Source organism: Diabrotica virgifera, chromosome 9 (assembly GCF_917563875.1).
Source record: "Diabrotica virgifera virgifera chromosome 9, PGI_DIABVI_V3a".
NCBI classification, from domain to species: Eukaryota; Metazoa; Arthropoda; class Insecta; order Coleoptera; family Chrysomelidae; genus Diabrotica; species Diabrotica virgifera.
The window spans coordinates 204022029-204039333 of record NC_065451.1 but is presented as its reverse complement, the minus strand read 5'-3'; the positions used below and the strand labels follow the sequence as shown (position 1 = coordinate 204039333).

The 17305-nt window shown below is 29.7% G+C and overlaps 1 protein-coding gene across 1 annotated transcript in view; it reads left to right on the top strand.

Moving 5' to 3' along the window:
* The window catches only part of LOC114329796 (glycerol kinase), a 62035-nt gene that overhangs the window by 1254 nt on the left and 43476 nt on the right, over nucleotides 1-17305 (top strand). The window lies entirely within an intron of this gene.

Here is a 17305-nt window from a genome sequence, read left to right as displayed (position 1 = left end):
TTACACCCAGGAAAGTACTTAACAGACGTTGAACACCACAATGTATATAGTATTACGGCTCTCTGGGCCGACTTAGCCGTGGTCTATACAATATAGCAGTCACTGCGAAGCAAGTGTGATTCGCAAGGCCCTCTAAGTAAAATAAGCATGAATCGTATATGGGCCATTCCAAGAACGTACGCCTGCTTTGGATTACTTCAACAACGAATATTTTACTGTGCAACATAAGAAGTACGAAAGTAAATGGCGCTAATAATTATTCCAATAAACAACAATGTAATTTGCAATTTACTTTCATTCTTCTTATTTTGCACAGTAAAATATTCGTTGTCGAAGTAATCCAAAACAGGCGTATGTTCGTGGAATAGGGTATATATGATTCGCGCGGTGTTCAACGTGTTAAATTCTGAAACTCTTTTGAACATGCATGTAATTTCGGCATCTATCTCCAATGTGAAATTGTCTTGTTTTTCGTTATATGTTTCTGCCATTATTATGTTGTATTTTGTCTTTTCCTTATATGTATATTATCTATATATATTCCTTATATGTATATGTATATGTATATGTATATGTATATGTATATGTATATGTATATGTATATTATACATATCCTTATATGTATATGTATATTATAAGTATTAGAATGTAATTGCGTGGAAAACGCAGTAAAGTCGTTCATAAAGAAATCAACATGCGGAGATAATGTGTTTGCTAATTTAATAGTTTTACAGAGATAGGAACATGAACCATAGTTTGTACGGTTAATGACTTCGTGGAAGGTGGTCACAGAACGGGTGGTTCTTGAAGGTACATGTAGACCAATTTTATTTAAGAGTGAGATACAGAATTTATGAGCATGAATTAAGTTATATGAGAAGCAAAGATCTTTATGTTGACGACGACTCTGTAATGAGTCAAATCGAATAATTTGCAGTAGACTCATAACTTTGACCAGTGAATGCATCTTATAAGCATAATAACGTAAGAATTTATGCTGAACTTGTTCGATTTTATTAATGTGACAATTATATTGAGGTGACCAAACACATGATGCATAATCTAAATGTGGTCTAACGAAAGAACAATAAAGAAGTTTTAAAGAATGACTAGTCATAAAGTCATAGCTACATCTTTTAATAAAGCCAAGCATCTTTAATGACTTAGAAACCATGCTATTAATGTGTAGGTTGAAATTCAAGTTAGTGTCAAGAATAACACCCAGATCTATAACTGAGTCAACTAATTGTAACCTAGTGTACCGTATATAGTGTATAATAGTGTTAGATCTTCTGCAAATTGTTATACATACATTATACATTGATGGCCATTTTTAAAGATTGTTTCCTGGTTATTTATTTTACTTTTACTCATTATTCCTTCTGTAAGCAGATTAAAAAAAGTTGTTGATAGTGAGTCTCCTTATCATCATTCTTCCTCTGTTTCAAAATTGTTTGATTTATACCCTTCAATGCTATTACGTTTGTTGTCTTATCCATTGTCACTTTTACCATCCTGAATATTTTACTTGGTAGGCCCATCGCTCTCATTATTTCATACATCTACTGTCTCTTTCCTGTATAGTAGGCCTGCTTAGTTGACGAACAACACATATATTGTTGATTTATGTTCGGTATTGCAGAATTAATTATATAAATTGTAATGATCTAAGTCAAGTTTTTAATTTCAGTACTGTTTTTGCCTTCAGAAATTGAATAGATTAGGATTTGTCTATCTTTTCGTGAATACAAAAGTGATTATTATCTTATATAGAGCTTATAGGATTATATGGTTATAGGATCAACCAGTCCTTTGAAAATCTTTTTTCTATCATATGCTATGCTGTTTTTCTTAGATCACTCTGTGAGTTATAAGTTTTAGGAACCTGTGTTTGATATCTTTTATTACTTGATGTAAATTTTGAGTTTTTATTTTAGTCCTTATGTAAAAAATAGCTCTTCTAGTTCTTGTGTTATGTATTTTAAAATTTCTCAAATATAACCAATTTTAAATGGATAAGTACTTACTTTGATATTATGGTGAACATTGGAGATTTTAGGGAGAACAGAATAAGGGAATAAAATACAACTGATCGTAAACCACATTTAAATTTTATGAAGTTAAATATCTCTCTTTACTAATACTAATACCACTGTTTATATAGGGATAGTTGGTCAGGCCCATAGGAAAATTTGTTTGATTCAAATTGAGACAGTCACCAGATGTCCCCACACTTTCTGTCAGGGTCGCAACGTCAAAATGCATAGACACCAAGTTGGATACGATCCTATTCATAACACCCCAACTCGCATACATATTAAGAAAAATAAATATATTCTTCCATATACAGGGTGTTTCAAAAAAGGTAACCCCGTCTCTAGGGTAGGTAAAAAACTGAAAAATAATTGGGGTTTGCTTAGTAAAAAATGTTTGTAACGCCATCCGTTCTCAAGATACAGGGCGTTGAAGAAAAAAAATTTTACGCATTTTTGAAAATTGAAAAATTGAAACAACGTTTAAAAACTCTAATTATTGTTGATTTATCGTCATAACAATCAATAAATGTCAGATTTCCATGGCACACTTGGAGAAAATAGAGGTATACCTATTAGAACTTTATCGTTACTACCAGCATCAATTATTACTTCATAATTTTCAATTCAAAATATTCCGAAAACGGTACACAGTATCGAGTTTTACCAAGAGTACCTTTTTCGTGTAAAATTGAATGATGTTTAAGTTTACTTGAAATTTTAATTAATAATTATACTCTTAAAAAAGTTATATTGACTAATACTTAGTACGGTCCGTGTAACTAGCGCCCTCTATGAGAATCAGATATAAAAACAAATTCATGGGATGTATCAGCTTCCAAAACATATTCGTATAAAATTTCATTACAATGTTGCCAGTATTTTCGGCAAAATCGTAAAAAATGCGTAAATTTTTTTTTCTTCAACGCCCTGTATCTTGAAAACGGATGGCGTTACAAAAATTTTTTATTAAGCAAACCTCAATTATTTTTCAGTTTTTTACCTACCCTAGAGTCGGGGTTACCTTTTTTTGAAACACCCTGTATATTTATTTTTCTTAATTTGCATGTGAGTTGGGGTGTTATGAATAGGATCGTATCCAACTTGGTGTCTATTATATAATATAATGTATAGTAGCATGACATCATTAATTCAATTTCTAAATATATTCTTCCATATATATTCATTTTTCTTAATTTGCGTGCGAGTTGGGGTGTTATGAATAGGATCGTATCCAACTTGGTGTCTATGCATTTTGATGTTGCGACCCTGACAGAAATTGTGGGGACATCTGGTGACTGTCTCAATTTGAATCAAACAAATTTTCCTATTGGGCTGACCAACTATCTCCCTATATAAACAATGCTAATACTTAATATGTACTTAATTCATTTCAGTAGTTCGATAAACTGTATATAAATTATAAATAATTTTGAGGTTTATGATTATCAAACAAGGTTAAAACACTTCCTTGGCATTGTTTTCTTGGCCCATAATGAACTATTGACATTTTCATTGTTTCATTTACATGTATTTATAATTGTCCATACTTGTTACAGCATTATATTTTTCCTGTTGTCTCTATTTCATGTTTCTTTAGCCCAATAACGCCCACATTTTTTTTTCAAATTTCAAAATTTTACTTTGACATAATATCTTGAAATATTCATGAAATTGTTTTCTATATTTGCATTTTTGAATTTTGACCTGTTCTGTAAATAGATCACTCGATGTTAGTATTATAATAATTGCATAAATATTACAATGTATGAACTACTTAAAAACTGTTATGGGAATTAACAGTTGTATTTGCATCTAATAAAAATAAGTTTTATCGTATTGTATAAAACAATTTTTACACAATGATAAAGTACATTTTCCACAAAATGTCAGTGGTTTGGTTTTACAATTTTCTTCTGAACATTGTCTCTGCTCTTTACTTTTCTCCACTCTTTCCTATGGAATTTTATGTCCGTAAATACTGTAGATGTTTATGTTCTCAATCGTCTTACTACACTTTTTGTACTAGTAGCCCCTATCAGGGAACACAAAATTTTACGAAAACCTCCAAAAAAATAAAGGAAGGATGAAAATTTGGGAATAGGTAGTTGAAATTGTCTATTATTATATAAGAAAAAGTTTACAATTCTACATCCCCTTCATTTTACAAAAATTGAGAAATACAGGGTGAAAAATATTTTCTCGGGAGTGAAAAAATATACGTTTAAAATAGGCCCGGAATTGGATAACATGACTAATTCTAAGCAACTTTTGTTCTATAGAGTTTTTTCACTAAGTCAATACTTTTCGAGTTATTTGCGAGTGAATATGTTAAATTTTAACAAAAAAAAAAAAGTTTTTGGACGGTTTTTCGCAGATAACTCAAAAAGTAAGTATTTTAGCGAAAAAAATATTTTTAGTAAAAATATAGCTTATAAAAAATTGAAAAAAATGGTGTACGCGTGAGGTCTGCAGACCCAGTACAAGCAGAGTTGTAGCTAATGAAAAGTAGGTTCTTCTTTGTCAAATTCCAAATCGAATATTTCAATGTGAAATAACCAAAAAACAGAGCCCTTTTCGGGGAAAACTCATGACAACTTTTTTAAAGTGTTAAAAAAGGTTTATTTTTGTTAAAAAAAAACTTCTGACATTAAAAATAAGTGAATTACGCTCAAAATATTGGTCCCTTTTATTTTTTGGTACAAAAATCGCGAAAATCACCCCCTAATTAGCTTCCCAAATAACATTAATCGTTACCGCTTCGCAAGTTACTTTTACTTATGTATTATTTATATTATCTATAAGTTTCATTGGTTCAAAGTGCTCATTTTTGAAAAAAATAGGGTTTAAAATAAAACATTTTTTTTTAATTTTGAAAAAAAAAAAATGGAATTGTTCATGGAATTAACTTAACAATTATTAGTAATACCAAAAATCTTAACAGTAATAAAATCTACGTTTTGCTTTTCTGAATATTTTTGCTCTTTTGTTTTCTTGTTAGACAAAAATTGGTTATGCTATGGCTGTTCAAAATTTGCCTAAACTCGTGATTAGTTATTCGTTCAAGCCATTTTAACTACCGCTTTTTCAAAAATAAGCACTTTGAACCGATGAAACTTACAAATCATATAAATGATACATAAACTAAGTAACTTGTGAAGTGGTAATGATAAAATTTATTTGTGATGCTAATTAGGGGGTGATTTTCGCGATTTTTTTTCCAAAAAATAAAAGGGGCCAACAATATTTTGAGCGTAACTCACTTACTTTTAATGGTACAAGTTTTTTTAAAAAACAAAAATAAACCTTTTTTTAAACACTTTAAAAAATTTGAAATGAATTTTCCCCGAAAAAGTGCTCCGTTTTTGCGTTATTTCACGTTCAAATATTCGATTTTGAATTTGACGAAGAAGAACCTACTTTTCATTAGATACAACTCTGCTTCTACTGGGTCTACAGACCTCAAGCATACACCATTTTTTTCAGTTTTTTATAAGCTATATTTTGTTAATAATATTTTTTTCGCTGAAATACTTACTTTTTGAGTTATTTCCGAAAAACCGTCCAAAACATGTTTTTTTCTGTTAAAAATGAACATATTCATTTGAAAATAACTCGAAAAGTATTGACTTGGGGAAAAACTGTATAGAACAAAAGTTGCTTAGAATTAGTCATTTTATCCAATTCCGGACTTATTTTGAATGTATATTTTTCACCTTCGAGAGGGGGTATTCCCCTTCTGGAGGGGGCTATCCCCTCCATCTTTGTAAAATGGAGGGGATGTAGAATTGTAAACTTTTTCTTTTATAATAATAATAGAGAATTTCAACTACCTATTCCCAAATTTTCATCCTTCCTTTATTTTTTTTGGGGTCAGATTGTTCTTTGATCGGGCTATAGGAGTGAAGTATAGGTAGAAAACTGCTACAGATCAACGAAAAAGTCATGATTGACTTGTTTTTAGAGAAGCTTGGAATGTACTAACGCCATATCAATCAGTGGTGTGAACTTTGGCCAAAATTATTAGTATGTATATGGGTGGTTCGCCAAAGTAAGCGGCATATTGTGTAACTCGCTTTTTTCTAAGTCCTTTACACACTGTGTTTCAAATTGTGTTGCTAAAGTTAAGTTATACAATAGATGAATGTACGCCACTTAACATTAATTTAAAAAAAGTATTTTTACAAGCATTTTATGCAATTTTAATGTCAAAATATCAACTCCGAGGCTGTAACCCACCTTGTTTTTTGATTTGTTTTATAGTATTACACACTGAAATGTTAAAAAAGTGCAGATTATTTTATCAATAATTAATTACAAACCCAATGTAATTTAAAACTGTCAAATTAATAACTTTCATTTTTAAAATTAAACCATAAAAATCTACTACTAAAAAATGTAACCAACTTTGTGCATCAACACCGAGGCCCCATGAAAATATATGAAAATTTAGGCCAAACTGCACTATACTGTATGGCAGGCAGTTTGACAAGAGAGGAAACCTCAAGTCTAACCCAAATTATGGAAGAAAGTGGACGAACATAATATCGTTACGCGATAGAAAATTTTTCAAGGTGTCTTAAGCTAAGCGTATGTTTTTATACAGTCAACACCGAAGCCTTCGTAAAAACTTAATTTTGCTAATTTTTTAATATGTTTTTCTTCTTAGTATGCGGTATAAAGTTTTTTTGACACACGATGAATAAAGTAGAATTATTTTTAATATTTGTAGAAAGTAGAATTAAAAATGTATGAAATCATCAACACCAAACCAATCAACTCCGAAGCCCAGTCATGCCTCGGAGTTGACGAACGTGCCTCGGAGTTGTTGAAAGTGTGTGAGTGGTCATTCTTAAACTAAAAAAATACAATTTAAATTTAGTCTGATAAAGGAAAGGGTTACAGGGTAAGCTCTCAAGATGTTTCGGTTGGTTTGGTAATTATCTTCTTTTTATAGATGGCTCGTATACACTGGAGTACGACGAAAAAATGAAGGCGAAAGCCCCCAAAATCGTTAAATAAAGATTTTATGAAAGAAAGTAATATTTTATGCAGCTATGCTTATTTCTGTAAGAAGTAAGAATATACCATTTTGGGTAGTCTTCTCTAATGTTGATAAAAGAGACATCTGTCTATGTAGGCACATTATGTGAAAACATGGAGCTCATGTGTGGAAATGGATAACAATATAACAAATCATTATATTGACATGGAGAAAATGGAGAAAATATATAAGAATGTATAGAAAGGAAATGCCAAGATTGTGTTCAAAAGCAGATTAGATTTTTGAAGTTTAACGGAGAAGACACGGCTACATATTGGAAAGTTTTGTCAACACGAAGGCCGGTCTAAATCAACTCAGACGCAATGGATATTTTACCTATTTTTCATGTTTTTCTGTAGTAGTTTATATCAAAATGGAAGTGTTTTGTGTAGTTTTATTACATACTAATTTTTATTTAATTGTTACGATCATAAATTTCAATTAACAGAGAATTACGTCAACACCGTGGACACTTAGTCAACTCCGAAGTCACATTTCCGTTTTTCGGAAAATATTTAAAAATGATCCCTGCTGGTATCATGGGTAAGTTGAATAGCTGATTTTATAAAAAATATTTAAAAATGAACTAATTCTAAACCATGTTTTAAATTAAATTTCTCTACCTCGAAATTGCCGTCTATTTTGGCGAATCACCCATATACTTGCTATTGTTTTGAAGCTATTTCTTTGACATTTATGTACTTTATTATTCTAATTGGGAAATAAGCCACAATTTAACTTGAAAAATGATTTTATTGATGTTTCGACTTCCATACTGGCTGTTAAGAAATAAATGTTATTCTTTGAGCTTTTGATTTCATCTTCTAGCTTGTGCAGGACGTTATACAGTGCGGTGGAATAAGTGTTGCCCCCCCCCTGTTAACTTGTTTATTTTAAGAATATAAGCAAAACGCTCGGATAGGACCATTTTTAAACTAATCATAGTATATCATAGCATCAACGTTTCGAACTTTACGCGATCCCTCTTCAGGTGACAGGCATAACTTTGATTTTTTTAAATGGTAAAGTAAATCATGTGACACCTCATTTAACAGCTTTTAAAATACTGATTTCAAAAATGTATAATACTTTAATCCTTTTTGAGATCGCAGGCCCAAAATTTCGGTCGAACTCTTTTTAAACGCATTTATTTTTTTCGAATTCTGAGAAAACTAATAAGTATTTTTGAAAAATTTAAACGCAGAATGAAAGATTAGATTATTACCGAGGACTGACAGTCCCTTAGAATAAACAAAAAGTTCCTTTGACTGATATATTTGAAATTAAAAATCACACTAAATTTTCTCTTTTTTCCACCGCTGTGACTTATTAAAATAAACATTATAGGAGTTCTCAGGGGCTCTGGACCATCGAGAATACTGTAATATTTCATTCTGCGTTTAAATTTTTCAAAAATATTTATTAGTTTTTTCAGGATTCGAAAAAAATAATTACATTTAGAAAGAATTCGACCGAAATTTTGCGCCTACGCTCTCAAACAGGATTAAAGTATTATACATTTTTGAACTCAGTATTTTAAGAGCTTTTAAATGAGGTGTCACATGATTTACTTTCCCAATTAAAAATATCAAAGTTATGGCTGTCACCTGAAGAGGGATCGCGTAAAGTTCGAAACGTTGATGCTATAGTATACTATGGTTAGTTTAAAAATCGACCTGTCCGAGCGTTTTGCTTATATTCTTAAAATAAACAAGTTAACAGGGGGGGGGCAACACTTATTCCACCGCACTGTATATTATCTAAATTAGATGGTATAGTAATACACTTATTATCATTCTATTATACAAAAAGTATTTCTCAATTTAGGCACATCAAATCGAAAATCATATGATCCTCAAGCTTCTTTACCAAGAGTTTTTGTATCTTGTGTAGGACACTTTGCTATTCTGTTTTCCCGCAAGGTTCCTGTTGCTTGGTATTCACATCTTTGTAAATGAAATAGTAGATCTCTGCTGGTGAATAAATTATTTAAAAATACCCAGTGGCTTGCAGGTTTAGAAATGTAAATTAACATATTAAGTACTACTCGTGATCCTAAGCTCAAATATTCAAGATCATTTTTAGCCAGTATAAAGTCAAAATTATAACAGTATCCGCTGTTTCCACAAAAATCCCTAAATTTGTAGCCAAATCGAATAAGCTTTCCGCATGTAAATTGCTTCAATGAGATACGAGTATCTTCAAGTTTATACTATTTTGAAATCAGTTCATTTACTTTATTAGTTACTGTGGAATAATTTTTCTTAAATATGATAAAATATAACAAGTTTTGATAAGCTAAGTACTGATAGTATACTATTAATAAAATAAAACTTATGATGCCGATGCAACAATTTATATTTCCGAGATTTGTACATGAGTAGGTACAGTTTGTACATATATACATTATAGTATTGTTACTACAAAAGCGATATTACGTAGGTCAAAATTTTTCACGTAAGAGAACTGTCAAAACATTAGATTGTGACTTTTCATTATTGTCATGTTTATTATAAACATGGCAATAACGAAAAGTCACATTCTAATGTTTTGACAGTTCTCTTACGTCAAAAATTTTGACCTACGTAATATCGCTTTTGTAGTAAAAATACTATATACATTAATCATACTTGATACATTAATCAAAGGTAATACCACGAGTCCTCTAAATTTTATCGATAAATTTTTTTGTTTTCACGAAAACTTCTTTATTTGGTAAAATTACGAAAACAAACCGAATGATAAAATCACGAGTCCGAAGGACGAGTGATTTTATCCATTTCGGTTTGTTTGAGTGATTTTACCCTAAATAAAGAAGTTTAAGTACGAAAACGAAAAAATTTATCAAGCAAAATTTAGAGGACGAGTGGTATTTGAAAAGATTATTGTGTGAACCAATATGTATTATTAGTAAATACGGGCATCTGTGAAATATTTTTAAGACAACTAGGATCAATGTCTTAAGTAGGTTATAGATAAATTATTTTATGATTTAAAAATGAACCAATTTATTTATTATATTGTCAATACATAAAAAACTGTTTAAATCGAAAATGAACAATTATTAAAAACACAATTTTTATAACTAATATGAGATTTTCCAATGTCGTTCATAACGTATTATGTGAAATTTAGGGTACCTTAAGTTTTATCAGGGAAGAGACTGTTTTATCAAGGAAGAGGCTGTTTTATCAGTATTACACTCAATGATTGGCTAGAAGGACGCGTGGTGATTGGCTGAAAAAGCAAAAACGTCAGAATTTGACAGGTGAAAAAAATAATCAACAATAATGATACAGTAAACAATAAAGAAGGGCTGATATGAAACTTTTATTATTCAGCAAATTTTTTCCAATGTTTATAATTTTTTTAAGAACGTAGGCTCAAAATTTTTGCTAATGCTTTTTAAATGCATTCATTTATAAGTAAATATCTCATTTAAGGTACTAGTACACTTTAGAAGACCAAAAATAAGCATTTTTCAAGATTTTTTTTCTCAGAACCTTTATTAAAAATGAACATAAATCTTTTTACATATTAATATCTAACTCTTTGAGAATGCAAAAAATATATCGTTTTTTTAACTATTTAGAATGGGAAATAAGCCACAATATTATTAAAAAATGATTTTTATTAACGTTTCGACGCCCAAATCGGGTGCCGTTGTCAAAATACAAAATACTATAATTATTTCCCATTCTAAATAGTTAAAATTGTAAAAATGCCACAAGAAAATAGCTTCAGAACAACATTAAAAAATATATCGTTATTATAGACTAATGTATATAACTATATATATATATATATATATATATATATATATATATATATATATATATATATATATATATATATATATATACTATATAATATTACTAATATTGTAGAGGGCGCCAAAGTCGAGGCCTCGAAAAAAAGTAGTTCCGATGGCGGATAGTTAATCTCAGGCTTGGGATCTCTGAGACAAAAAAAATCGTATGACATTTGACAAAGGAAGGTTTTTTACGTGACAATTTACCACCCTTAGTGAAAAATTCCACAAAAAGAAGATTTTACGGAAATCTGAAAAATTTTTGTGAAAAAATCGCACGTGTTTCTTCAGTTTTTCATGGTTAAAAAGTTTTTACTTTTTGGTCAAATTGTGGTAAATTGTCACGTATGAAACCTTCCTTTTTCAAATGCAGTACAATTTGTTTGCTTCAGATATCCAAATCCTGAGATTAACTGTCCGCCATCATTTTTCGAGGCCTCGACTTTTGCGCCCTCTACAATATTAGTGTACATGCATAAATGATAAAAGATATATTTTTTGTACTCTCTAAGAGTTAGACATTAATATGTAAAAAGTTTTATGTTCATTTTTAATAAAAATTTTAAGGAAACAATTCTTGAAAAAAATGATTATTTTTGGTCTTCTTAAGTATACTAGTACCTTAAAAGAAACTTTTTGTTTATTCTAAAGGACTTCCGGCCCTCGGTAATAATGTAATCTTTCATTCTGCTTTACATAAAAAAAAAAAAAGAATGTGTGTGTACTTTGTACGCACGTAAGAAGTTATACTTCTAAATATGATTTCAATGAAATAAATATACTTTCGGACAGTTTATTTGTATTTTATTTAAAGATTAAATTAATTTTTACTTACTACTTTCCAAACATTTTTATTAAAACAATACCAAAAATTAAAAAAAGATTAGAAAACACCAGGATTCGAACCGGGGTCCACTTGATCTCCAGTCCAACGCTCTACCACTGAGCTATACCCTTTTGATTATCCGGGCTACAAGACTTCTCAGACATATTGACAAACAAACGAAGTGAATTATAAATTCACTTCGTCTTTAACGAATATTAAATTTTACTTTAAATTTTTTATTATCTTATTCCCGAGGTAGACAAAGTCCAAATACACAAAAATTATAATAATAGTTATTTATGATATAAATGTTAAAAGTACAATTTTAAGGCACGTATGTGAAAGTTTCGTGTGAAAGATTCGCTTCGCTCATTCTGCAATTCACATGAGTGCCTTAAAAATGTACTTTTAACACGTACCTGTATCATACAATATTTTTTCTACAAACGTCTTATATATCAACAATTATAATTTATTCATTCTCAATTACAGGACAATACCTACAAAAACTTTTACTTGAACTTGACTGACATTCCATTTTTATATTTTTCTTGACATTACATCAAAACTGCCTATACTGTCAATACGTAAATCAGAATAACATCTACTTTTATTTTTGTTTATTCTAACATATTTTAATAGTTTTTTTCTACAAACGTGTTAAAAATGCAATACAGTTTAAATTAAATTTTAAAAAACCTTTTAAATCACCTTTCTCAAATTGCGCAAGTTGTATTATTAATATGTATTAATGTTAATAAATGAAATAAAAATATTTTGACGTTTCACAATTTGACAATTCACTTTTAACTGCAGTGCCTTAAAATTTTTAAAGCACCGGTGCTTTAAAGTAGCATTTTTAACGCTCCTATGGAGTGCTATAAATTGCATTTTTAACACGTTTGTAGAAAAATATATTTAAAAACACTAATATATTCTTTCCACCCTTTTCTGGACTGATAAATACATAAATTAAAACATTTAGTAACGACCTCCATACTGCCTGTGTGCGCATGCGCGCAGATTAATAAAATTTCACCCTTAATGAAATCGCGCCTAAAGAAGTATAACTTCAAAAATATTTATTAGTTTTTTCAGGATTTGAAAAAAATGATTGCATTTAAAAAGCATTGTCCCGAAATTTTACGAGCAGTTTACTACAGCCTAGAATATCCATGGAAACTTTTTCCTTACATGTAAACAAGTTTTAAGGTTTGAAAAAGAATAAAATTTTCAGTGATCTATAAATACAACGCTGGCATACAATGGCTTATAAACTTTATCCAATATTTAGAGTAATCAATGTTATTAGTTAGTAAATTGTTGTTCCTATGTTTGTGTTTAGGGTATCATCAATACATTGATTTTATCTCTGGTGTTTACTGTCACCAATACCAAAATATAATGTAGGGTTGTCATGATAAGTAAATACTAAAATTTCAGAGTCCAGCAAATCTTAATCCATTGAGTTTTTCAATAATAATATACTCTGGGCTAATTAGCAAAATACAAGGAAAAGTTATTTACCAGCAATTTTATTGCTGGAATCGAATTATAAGATCCTATATATTAATAATATAGGTATGCAAAGTCCGCAGATAGTGTGCTACTTTTTTTATAAACAAAATGGCGCCGACAAATCGTATTTTTTTCAATTATTGCTCTATAACTCCAAAGATTTTAACTTTACACCAAAAACACTCAAATAAAAATTCACCGTAATTAAATTCTGAATAGAGACATGTTTTTCCCGATTTACTTCGACGAAAACTTTCCCCGGAAAATGCGGGTTTTTCCAACAAAATCTTTAATTTTCAACTAAAATTTTAGATGAGTAATTGTTTATCAATATTTAAGTAACTTGGTAACATAAAAGCTCTTTTCGTATAAATTATAATTCCAGAAGCCGATGGAAATTGAATGAACAGTTTAGCAACAATTGAATTGTTAATTAAAAATTTACGTTCGCTATAATAACCACAATAATTATGGTACATAAGAATAACTATGATTTTTGTATAAAAAGACACTGTTCCTATCTAATGTACTTTACAGAATTGAAATTGGACTATTTAAGCGGCCTCAGAAATATTTTAAAATTATAAACAATTTTTTGGCTTATACACAAATAGAATATCTCGGGAAATATTAAATTAAATTAAATCATGAAAACGGTATTGGAAAAAAAGCGACAGGACGCTTCTTTTAAAAGAAAAAACGTTTAATTGTGATGAGTGGTTCCTGAGATACAACCGGTCAAAGTTGACCGGCATTTACGCCAAAGATAATATAAACAATAGGATCATAATTTTCGAACCATCACCTTTTTATTTTTGTCCTCTTTCTCCACACCAATTTTCATATCTTTAAAATACTCATAGCATATATTATTATAATAAAAACTATCGATGTTACGACTGAAAATTGCCAAAAATAGCAAAATTCCAATCAAAAATTAGGTTGGAGAAAATGTAATCTCAAAGTTCAAAATCGGTATACATTAAAAAAATGCATTTTCTCGGCTTCCCATGGAGCAATTTTCTTCATTCTTTTTTGTTCCCAAGTAACTCGAGTAGAGCCATCTAACTAACGCATTATTAAATGTCAAACTTGCTTTTGTTTTGTTATAATAGATTAATTTATTTATAAGAAAAGAAAACTACATATTTTTTCCAGTTGTAAACTGTTTTTAGAAAAACTTACTAGAAGTGTACCTTTTAACGTTAAAAACACAAATATTCTCATTTGAAAGCTGTATAATTATTTAAACAATTTTTATTTAAACAAATTAAAAATATTTGTTACAATAAATAAATAAATTTATTATAACAAAACAAAAGCAACTTTGGCATTTAACAATGCGTTAGTTAGATGGCTCTACTCGAGTTACTTGGGAAAAAAGAATAGAAAATTGCTCCATGGGAAGCAGAGAAAATGCATTTTTTTAACGTACCCCGATTTTGAACTTTAAGAATACATTTTCTCCAACCTAATTTTTGATTGGAATTTTGCTATTTTTGGCCATTTTCACTCGTAATATCGATAGTTTTTATTATAATAATATATGTTATGAGTATTTTAAAGATATGAAAATTGGTGCGGAGAAAGAGGACAAAAATAAAAAGGTGATGGTTTGAAAATTATGATCCTATTGTTTATATCTTTGCCGTAAATGCCGGTCAACTTTGACCGGTTGTATCTCAGGAACCACTCATCACAATTAAACGTTTTTTCTTTTAGAAGAAGCGCCCTACCGCTTTTTTTCCAATACCGTTTTCTTGATTTAATTTAATTTAATATTTCCCGAGATATTCTATTTGTTTATAAGCCAAAAAATTGTTTATAATTTTAAAATATTCCCGAGGCCGCTTAAATAGTCCAATTTTAATTCTGTAAAGTACATTAGATAGTCTTTTTATAAAAAATCATAGTTATTCTTATGTATCATAATTATTGTGGTTATTATAGCGACCGTAAATGTTTAATTAACAATTCAATTGTTGCTAAACTGTTCATTCAATTTTCATCGGCTTCTGGAATTATAATTTATACGAAAAGAGCTTCTATATTACCAAGTTATTTAAATATTGATAAACAATTACTCATCTAAAATTTTAGTTGAAAATTAAAGATTTTGTTGGAAAAACCTGCATTTTTCGGGGAAAGTTTTCGTCGAAGTAAATCGGGAAAAACATGTCTCTATTCAGAATTTCATTACGGTGAATTTTTATTTGGGTGTTTTTGGTGTAAAGTTAAAATCTTTGGAGTTATAGAGCAAAAATTGAAAAAACACGATTTGGGGGCGCCATTTTGTTAATAAAAAAAGTAGCACACTATCTGCGGACTTTGCATACCTATATTATTAATATACAGGGTGTTTCATTAATAATTGTCCATATAGTAACTGAAGAAACCTTAGCACAAAATACGAAGATTTAACCTAAAACACTTAAATAAAATGTGGTTTCTTACTGAGTTACAGGGTGTTTTATCGAAAAATTTAAAAACTATTTTTGCTCAGCATTTTAAAACCATTCGACGTATCTTTTTCATACTTGGCAGAAAGTGCGACTACTGTACACCCTACTAAATTGTGATAAACAAACGTTTCTAGCTACTACCAGAGGCGTACGACAGGGGATAGTGAATGGTTGACCCTTCTCAAATTCTACGCCACTGGTGAAATTACTATTTTAGTGCCATTTTTAGATTCTCCAATACTTTCTACGTAAATAACATACTCTTCATTGGTAACGATAAGGTCATTAGTTTTCGAGATATTTGAAGTTAAATATGAAACGGTACAGTTATTTTGATTAATTTATGATATGATTCATATGATTAAAATTTAAAAATTATTTGTACCCAGTACTTTAAAACTATTTGGTGTATCCCTATCATACTTGGCAGAAAATGTAGGTACTGTACACCCTACTAAATTAAGATAAATAAACGTTTCTAGCTACTACCAGAGGCGTACTACAGGGGATAGTGGCTGGTTGACCCTTCCCAAATTCTACGCCACTGACGAAATTGCTATTTTAGTGTAATTTTTTGATGTTTCAATACTTTTTGTGTAAATAATATACTCTTCATTCGTAACGATAAAGTCATTAGTTTTCGAGATCTTTGAAGTTAAAAATGAAGCGACATAATACATTAATCAAAATAACCGTGTCGTTTCATTTTTAACTTCAAATATCTCGAAAACTAATGACTTTATCGTTACGAATGAAGAGTATATTATTTTCATAGAAAGTATTGGAGAATCCAAAAATTAAACTAAAATAGCAATTCCGCCAGTGGTGTAGAATTTGGAAAGGGTCAACCATCCACTTTTCCCCGTCGTACGCCTCTGGTAATAGACAGAAACGTTTGTTTAACATAATTTAGCAGTTTGTACAGTACCTATACTTTCTGCCAGGTATGCAAAGGATACGTCGAATAGTTTTAAAATGCTGATCAAAAATAATTTTTAAATTTTTAGATAAAACATCCTGTAACTCAGTAAGGAACCACATTTTATTTAAGTGTTTTAGGTTAAATCTTCGTATTTTGTGATAAGGTTTCTCTAGTTACCATATGGACAATTATTAATGAAACACCCTGTATACAATCATAAGATTCGATTCCAGCAATAAAATTGCTGGTAAATAACTTTTCCCAAAAATGGCCTATTTTCCGATAATCTGCCCAGACTAATAGTAAACAGTATCTTGTTGACTTTGGCCCTCAAGATTTACAATGGAAAAATATGTTTTTATTAGCCAAAATCTGTAATATTCTATTTATGTTTGTTAAAAATAATATATTATTATTTTAACACTATACATAATATAATATACTTTTTATAAAAACACTAAAAGAATTTGTGGGTTTTGTTGTGGGTAACATTTTTTCAACTACTAGATCGTTTATAATACTGAAATTTTGTGTAGTGTTTTTTTATATTAAAAAGATTGTCTGGATAAATTTTGAAGGTTCTATCTGGCTAAGTGGTGAGGAAATTTCGACCAGAATAGAACTTCCACGAAAAAGCTTTATTAGCTGGCGTTCTGTATTGTGCAGTAGATATAGAAACACCACCTCCA